A 9,301-nucleotide genomic window follows, 5' to 3' on the forward strand; every position below is an offset into this window, starting at 1 on the left:
GCTCAGGCGTCTGCAAACTGCCTGGGCTGGGTCTACTTAAGACCGTGGGTTGACTGACTCAGCTGGGTTGGGCTGGGATCGGCGGGGCTTAGCTGCACGTTAGGGTCAAGTCTGTTCCGCGTGTCTCCTCTTTCCCCTTCGACCCGAGGCTGCCCATTCCTCTTACGATGAATGGCAAAAGAGCAAGAGTGCCAAGCCAAACTGTGGAAGCACACCCAAGACCTCTCCATGAACGTTCCATTGGCCACATCCAGTCTCATGGCCAAGCCCAAAAGAGGCGGTGGTGAGTAATAGTCCAGCGTAACAAAGTGGGTATGGTCAAGGCATTTTCCATTCTGATGGAAACCAGGCCAGTGCTCTCCTCATCTCCAGCCACCGGCTCTAGCCCCGAACAACTGCTTTAATTTTCCCAAAGCCGTTAACGGACAGGGAGGGCATAAAGCTGGAGCTACTTTGATCATTCACAAAACAGGTCGGTCTCTGACCTCCGTTTTTTCACGCAGTCTACGGATGCAATGGAGAATGATTTTACAAGTTTTCGGGAACAGATCGATCCCTTTTTGCACTTACTTCTGTGTCAACGCAAGAGGACTTGCTTCCTGTGGGGGCTGGCTCCGCCTGGCCCAGGAGGGCTTCCTTTTCTTCCAGTTGTTCCAAAGCTCCTAGTTCTACAGTGGGTTCCAAACGGAAAGGAGAGTCCTAGCAGGTACCTAATTTATGGGGGGTGGATCTACCACAGTGCTATGTACTCTCACCCACGTTTACATGTAATTTTGTTTCTTAAATACTTTATTTTTTGGAGGGGAAAAGAAAACCTGTTTTGTTTCGTTTGGTTTTGTTTTCCTGAAAGCCCGGTTTCTCAGCTCACATTCTTGGGCTCAGTTTTACCGGTTGGGCATATATTCACAGCAACTGTCCTGGGTCTTTAATTAAAGAAGCCAGTCTTGTTATGGGCATCAACATTTTTGGTGGGGTGGTAAGGCTGAGGGGAAAGTTCAGGTTAAGTTGGAAGCAGCCCTGGGGAGTACAAGTGAACTATTCTTAGCTGGATTCAAGTGGCGGCAATTCACTGAACGAGCCCAAAGGCGTCTGCAATATCTTAGGTTGACTTTAATGAGTAGTTAGACTGAAATAGCTCCAGGCTCCAGGGGGTAGACCGAACCTATTGAGAACCTCTCCTGGGAGATGAAAAGGTGCTTATGTAGCTGGCATTGCGCAGTACGATCGGCTTCTTCCATGCCCCTAGCACAGGCTCAGCATGGGAGCGTTTCTGCTCATCTTACTAATTGGTGGCTAAGTACAGACAGAACAGAGAGGGACACTTATTTCACTAATAAGTAGAAAAGCTTTCTTAGGAAAGCGAAGACAGGCTCACAGGGGGCAGGGAGTCCTCCAGCACACAGGTGACGCTTGTGACTCTTTAAAACAACTCTGAGCAGGCAGTTTCCATCTAATGTCTTTTCAGAGTAAGTGACACACAGGAACCGCATGCTAAAGGGGCTGCAGTGTCTTTGGAAAGGATAAAGGGACTAGTTTGAATATGCCTTCCATTTCTGCAGCTGATGACACCCTGCTGCGACAGCCTGTAATATCAGCACGCAAATTCCCATCAACTCAGAAACATTCTTTCGGTAGAGTGTCTTGGGTTGTTTATTATATGCCTCCCTAGCAGAACTTACGTCATTAGTAAGGAAATAAAACAGAAAAAGTAATTTATCTCACCTCCAGGGAAGGGAAAAAACAAAAGCAACAGAAATGTAGGCTTTTCCCATGTCAGGTACTCCCGGTTAATGCTGCTTTATGTTCTTAATTCCCCATTACTTCAAATATCTAGAATATGAATACAAGCTTCCCTTAGTCAAACCCGACACAATGCCTCCATTTTATTTAGTGTTCTTAAAATGCATGTTTTGAGGGGCGCCTGGGTGGCGCAGTCGGTTAAGCGTCCGACTTCAGCCAGGTCACGATCTCGCAGTCCGTGAGTTCGAGCCCCGCGTCGGGCTCTGGGCTGATGGCTCAGAGCCTGGAGCCTGTTTCCGATTCTGTGTCTCCCTCTCTCTCTGCCCCTCCCCCATTCATGCTCTGTCTCTCTCTGTCCCAAAAAAAATAAATAAAAGTTGAAAAAAAAAATTAAAAAAAAATAATAAATAAAATAAAGTGCATGTTTTGAGATTTAACATATTGTATTCTAACGAGAGTGGTTATTATTTAGCTTTTATACAGTTCCTTACACCGGGGTTTCAAAGCAATTTATACATTTAATAGCCTCTCCTCACAAAACAGCTACACAGACATTTGAAGGCAACTCGACAAAGTGGGACAAAAGGAAAACAGAGTGGCGGGATTACGACTCGAAATCGAGGGATGGGGCTCAGGTCACGCTTGCCCAAAATATGGTACCTTGGCATGTTAAATATTTTATTTATTTATTTAAAAATTTTTAACGTTCATTTCTTTTTGAGAGAGAGAGACATAGTGCAAGCAAGGGAGGGGCAGAGAGAGAGGGAGACACAGAATCTGAAGCGGGCTCCAGGCTCTGAGCCGTCAGCACAGGGCCCAATGTGGGCCTCGAACCCATGAACAGTGAGATCATGACCTGAGCCGAAGTCAGATGTTTAACCAAGAGCCACCCAGGGTGCCCCTAAATATTTTAAGCTGCAGGAATTTGAGAAAAGGCACGTGCAGGAAAGCCCTTCAACCTTCTCCTGAAGCGGGTCGTAGAACCTCTGTGTGTGTGAGAGGTGCCCCTCCATTACCCGGAAGCAAGCAGCAGCCTTATCTCTGAAGACAAGGGACAGAGAGGAATCCCGACAGAAAGATCTTGCTAAGTTTCCCTCAGTTTACTACACTTATATTCGTCTTACTATAGCTTTCTGTGACTTTCCACTCTTCTTCAAACCTAGCCTAAAAACACTCAGGTTCAGGGGCACCTGGGTGGCTCAGTCGGTTGAGTGTCTGACTCTTGATTTTGGCGGAGGTCATGGTTCCAGGGTCATGGGATCGAGCCCCGTGTTAGGCTCCGAGCTCAGCATGGAGCCTGCTGGGGATTCCTTCTCCCTCTCTCTCTGACCCTCTCTCTGACAAAACACTCAGGTTTAACTGTTTCTCTGGGTCTTCATTCCTTTATGAAGACTCCTGTGTCACGTAAAACTTGAACTTGTGTGCTTTTCTCTTCTTAATCTGTCCTTTGTAATAGGGGTCCCTGTCAATAACATAAAAAAAAATGGGTGGAGGAATGATATTTTTCCTCCCCTACAGGAGTATTCCAACTTTCTCTCCATTTAATAGTCTCCAAAACAACATAAATACTTTCATGATTTGTAGTTTACAAGATTGACCAAAGGACGAAGTAAAAAATTATAGATGAAATAGATCATTTATGGGGCGTCTGGGTGGCTCAATCGGTTGAGCATCAGGTCATGATCTCAGCTCAGCTCATGATCTCACAGGCCGTGAGTTCGAGCCCCACGTCGGGCTCTGTGCTGACAGCTCGGAGCCTGGAGCCTGTTTCGGATTCTGTGTCTCCCTCTCTCTCTGCCCCTCCCCTGCTCCTGCTCTGTCTCTCCCTGTCTCTCAAAAATAAATAAATGTTAAAAAAAATTTTTTTTTTAATTTAAAAAGAAATAATGTTTCTAAGGACTCAGCTAACTATGATAGAGTAATAGATATCCTTTTCTTTAATTGTTAGGTCTGTTTTAAAACACAACTTGAGGGCACCTGGGTGGCTCAGTCGGTTAAGCTTGTGGTTCATGAGTTTGAGCCCTGCGACGGGCTCGGTGCTTGGGATTCTCTCTCTCCCTCTCTCTCTCTGCCTCTGTCCTGCTCGTGCTCTCTCTCAAAATAAATAAATGAACTTAAAAAAAATTAAAAAAAAAAAGATTTTTCAAAACATGTTTTCTTCTCTCCAATTTCAAGTCCTAATCCTCACCAAAGCACACTTTGAGTTTTTTAAGCCCCAAAGGGACGAAAGTATACAATTTGTTCAGTGCTTTGACTGTAACAGGATTACACTGGCACAGTCAACCTCCCACCCTGGCGAGAGCAGCACCGTGGGAGGTCAGAAGGGCCCCGCGGGAGCGGCCGCGCCACTGGCCGTCAGACTCCCAGAAGGAAGGCACGCCCCGGGGTGAACACGGGCTCGCCCCTCCCTTCTCCCTCCAGCTCACAAGGGAAAGACAGAGCCCGAGTTTTCCTTTCTGAGGCTGGAAAGTGGGTTTGGTGTGCCTACATGTACTGCTTAATATAGTCTTGCTCACGGTATTTCCTTGCAGGAGAACAAGCCGCTCCTGCTTCTAGAAGACAGGCTGAAAGGAAATGCCACAAGCGTAAGGCCAAGGGACCGAGGCTTTGCCTGTTTGCTCCCAAAGTGAAAATGCTCCTTTTCTGAGTAAATATGAAACAAAATATTTAAGTCAAAGTGTAAGCTCAGAGCTTTACAAACCAAATCTAAGGTATAATTTACCAAGACCTAGATTAAACTTGATGTAAAACCTGTGACAACAAAGTTTCTTTTTTTTTTAACACACCAAGTAGTAAAAGCACCATGTTTTCTTTCTTTTTCTTTTTTTGTGTTTTTATTTTATTCTGGAGAGAGACAGAGGGCGAGCGGGGGAGGGGCAGAGAGAGAGGGAGACACAGAATCCGAAGCGGGCTCCAGGCTCTGAGCTGTTGGCACAGAACCTGATGTGGGGCTCGAACTCACGAAGCGTGATATCATGACCTGAGCTGAAGTTGGGCGCTTAACCGACTGAGCCAAAAATGGTGCCCCCAAACTGCCATGTTTTCTAAGATCATGGTCAGATCACAGGGTTCAGGCAATTAGTTTTTATCTCATCTAGGCCAAATACTCGCTTCTACATAATTACGTACCTCTTTGATTACCGTTGTAGGTAAATGCCTCAGTTTTCAACCCGCTCTGGTTCTTGAGTATTGGAGGAGTGATGCCAGCCTGAAGGAACCAGGTTTTCACACAAGTGTGCAAAAAAAAAAACCCAAAAAAACCAAAAAAACAAAAAACAAAAAACAAAACTCCTTCACCTCCTCTCATAGGAAAGAACAGTTCCACGTAATATGACAACTTAGCAGTAATGAAGACTTGTACCTGATCTCCTCAGACGTCTTCAACAGACATAATCAAGATGACTTAAGCCCTTAAATCATGTACTGAAAGTGTGACTGAACACAAAGTCAGAGGTTCTTGTGGGAAGGTTTCCGAAGTTCCCACAGTGGCCAGAAATTAGGGCAGATCTGTGGTTGATAAATAATCTTAGAAAGAACCCTTGCCTACAGTATCTTCCTCTTTTTTTTTTTTTTTTTTTTAATTTTATTTATTTATTCAAGTAATCTCTACACCCAACGTGGTGCTTGAACTCACAACCCCGAGATCGAGAAGCACGTGCTCTGCCGGCTGAGGCAGCCAGGTGCCCCTTCTGCTTTCTTAATTCAAAAGGAAGCCGGTGACTCTCCTTGACCTTCTTTACGGAATACGTTCTGCTTGTTCAGTTTTGTTTTCTTTGGTGTTTATTTTAAATCATTTTTGAGAGAGGGAGACCGGATGTGAGCAGCAGAGGGCAGACGCGGCGTCCAGAGCAGGCTGCAGGCTCCAAGCTGTCAGCACGGAGCCCGGCTCAGGGCTCGAACTCGCGAGCCGGAAGAGCATGACCCGAGCCGAAGTCGGACACTTGACCGACCGAGCCACCCAGGCGCCCCTCGTTTAATTATTTTTAATTGCTGTCCGTTGCCTGAGGCTCTAAGGAACGTGCTCTTCCCAGAGGAAGACAACCAAACACCACGAAGCTTCCAGCCGACAGGCCTCTCAGCTTCCAGACTCTCGGACGGCGGACTCTTCGCCACGCACCCTTGAGAGCACCGCGAGAGCCCCGTGTTGGAAGCCTTTTCAGCAGCTTGGTGGCCCCGCTTCGTGGTTACTGTGGCGGGGAGAGGGACTTCAAAAAGACAGTGAGTTGGGATGTCAAAAGGCCGTACTCTAGAGGAATACCCAGAGGAGCCGTATTTTCAACCTGCTTTTTGCAATTTAGTGAAAATATTAAATACTAGTTAACCCAGTTTCTAAATCTTTGCAATTCCAGGGCCAAACAGACTGGAAGCAATTAGCGCTTGTTCATGGGGGTCTGTGGCACTGCTGACAGTTTTAATCTACATATTAATGCTGAAAACATTTTGAGAGGCAAACAAGCGCATTTTTTTTGGCCTTAGTAACGAATATACAGCAAGGGGGGAAAACGGACAGGGAAGTAGCTGAAAAGCTCTAGGCCAAATGGTCTGGGTTTATTTTTCCTGTCATCATTTCAAACTATCCATTATTCACTGTAGTAAGATGCCATCCAACGGTGGGTTTGTAGTCGTTTATTTTGCCCAAGATGGCTGTTCTTTGGCTGAGTTGTCTTCAAAGAAAGGCCCAACAGGGACGCCAGGGTGGCTCAGTTGGTTAAGTGTCCGACTTCAGCTCAGGTCCTGATCTCATGGTTCGTGAGTTCGAGCTCCACGTCGGGCTCTTTGATGCCAGCACAGAGCCTGCTTCAGACCCTCAGTTGGCCTCTCTGTCTGCCCCTCAAAAAAATAAACATAAAAAAAAAAAAAAAAAAAAAAGGCCTACCTAGCATACCCTTCTTACCATTTACAGGAAGAACAAAGCACTGAAACACAACAATTGTTTTATTTTTTAAGATTTTATTTTTAAGTAATCTCTACATCCAACGTGGAACTCAAACTTACAAGGTCGAGATCAAGAGTTGCACATTCTACAGACCGAGCCAGCCAGGAGCCCCTAGAAACGGTTTTAAATTATTACCTTTCATTAAACTGCCCAGTTGTACACTCGCTCATTGGAATTTACTTCTGCTTCAACCCCAGTTCTTTGAAAAATGCAGGAATTTTTCTCATTAAAATATTAGCTTGACCCAAAGATATCAAAAAGTTAGCTGCCTTAGCATTAGTTATTTCAGTCTGAGACCTAGTTATTTCAGTCTGAGACCTCCCGAGAAGTTTAAAAACCCAGATTAAATATAGCAAAATATGAACAGGAAACCTAGTTTGCAAATCATTTAATAACTATAATTGTATAGAATTTTCAAATTAGTCCCTTTTCATTTTTTTCTGAATTAAGGACCAAATTTGTGAAACAAAATATATAACATGGCCCTCGAAAGAATTGTTAAATTGTAGATTAGCTCCAATGCAAAACTTCTGTCTGTGTTAAAGAGAGGGAGATCCACAGTAAACCCATGCGGTAGGTAGGTCCTACCTACGGATCCCTATTGAACAGAAGAGGAAGATGAGCCTCAAAAAGATTAAGTAACCTACCAAAGGTCACACGGTCATGAATGACAGTATCTTGCTGGGTACTGCATACTTTGTAACTTTTAAAGGAAGATTAATTTTAAGTTGAGTACTAGTCATTACTTACAAAATGAATACACTAATGTGATTAATGACAAAATATTTCACTGATGTTAGTCTTACAGAAAGTGTAAAGGGAAAGCAAAATTAAGGACTCCAGATTCACGTAGGCCCCTCTCAAATACCCAATATTCCTAATTTTCCTTATCCTACTACTGGAGGGGAAAGGGGAATCTTGTTAGGGCTTAAACAACAAAACAAAAAACCCCCAAAACACACGTACACACAGCAATTCCATTCCTGGATATAAAACCAAAGGAACTGAAAACAGGTATTGAAACGCTTAGATACAAATGTTCATAGCAGTACTATTTGCAATGGCCAGAAAGTGGAAAAAGTCCAAACGTTCAAGAGGTAAATGCATAAGCGCAATGTAGTATCCACGCAAGGAAATATTTTCAGCCATTAAAAGGAGTGAAGTACTGATACAGGCTACAACTTAGATTAACCTTGAAAATACGCTAAGTGAAAGAAGCCAGACACAAAAGGTCGCATACCGTATGCTTCCATTGACAGGAATTTTCCAGAATAGGTAAATCCAGAGACAGAAAGCAGATTAGTTGTTGCCGGAGGGCTGGGATGTGGAGGAGGGCACGGGGAGTGACTGCTTAATGGGTGTGGCGTCTCCTTTGGGGTGGTGAAAATGTTTTGGAACTAGATGGTGATGGCTGCACAACATTGTGAACGTACTAAACACCACTGAATTGTACATTTCTGATTTTTATAGGACGTGAGTTTCACCTCAATTAAAAACAATGCAGACTAGGGGTGCCTGGCTGGTTCCGTTGGTAGAGCATGTGACGTTTGATCTCGGGGTCCTGAGTTCAAGCCCCACGTTGGGTGTAGAGATCACTTGAACAAACAAAAATGCAGAATAATGAAATAATGATGATTGACCATAAAATCCTACATGGGTAGCAGGCAATTTGCTTTTTCTTGGTTTGTTACAATTTCAATGAGTTTTTGACCGCTATAAACCAATATATAAAAAGTTACCCATTAAGAGTTCCAAATAAGGCATTAATGAAGCTGAGGTCCCTAATTTGTCCAGTTGGCAGAGCACCTAGTAGAGTTTACAGTATATGAGAAGCTTCAGAAGTGTTTTAATTTGGATAAAGTGCAAAGGAAAAGAAAACTGAGACACACATGAAAAAAATATAAAGTGGCCCGAGCCTAGAAAATAAGCTAGCATATACATATGCATGGGGAAATCTATATATTTGAGCATGCAGAGAAATATAAACACTTGAGAGTATGTTTTTCCTCGTAACTTATTTTGTGTTTCTCCAAAAACAGAAGAGTAAATAATAGTTACAGTCACCACCTACTGGGTTTCAGCAAAGAGGTCACACATGGTGGGGAGGGCTGGGGCGGGGGGCTCTAGCTGCCACTTTCAATTACTTCCCTGGTGAAACAAAGCAGGAGGTTAAGTTACTCCAGGAGACTCTCAACAGGGCTCCCATTGTTCCAAGCTCACAACTGAGGGATACAATGGGCCCCTTTCATATGGAGGCCCTACAGGCTGGAGGAATGGTCCCTTAGTGACAACTTTTTGTTGGGACATGGAATTTTCATAAACACGGACTTGCCCAAATATGTGTTAATTAGTTTTTAAAAACAGCACAAAATAAAGAAATAAAACTCAGTGGACACTAAACTGAGAGTCAGGATGCCCAAGTCTTATAAACCAGCTCTGTCTCGGATGTGACTTTCAGCAAGTCAACTTGTTCTTTCTGAGCCTCAGTTTCCTTGATTATAAAATGAAAATGATTTCCAAGATCACTTGGAACTCTAAAATTCTATAAACACACAGGACGTCTATTGATGTTGGTACACTATTCACTCCAACAAGTGGGGATAAATTATGAGCAGAAAAGAATCG

The sequence above is a fragment of the Puma concolor genome, chromosome C1, assembly GCF_028749965.1.
Source record: "Puma concolor isolate L17-30 chromosome C1, mPumCon1.1.hap2, whole genome shotgun sequence".
Taxonomy (NCBI): domain Eukaryota; kingdom Metazoa; phylum Chordata; class Mammalia; order Carnivora; family Felidae; genus Puma; species Puma concolor.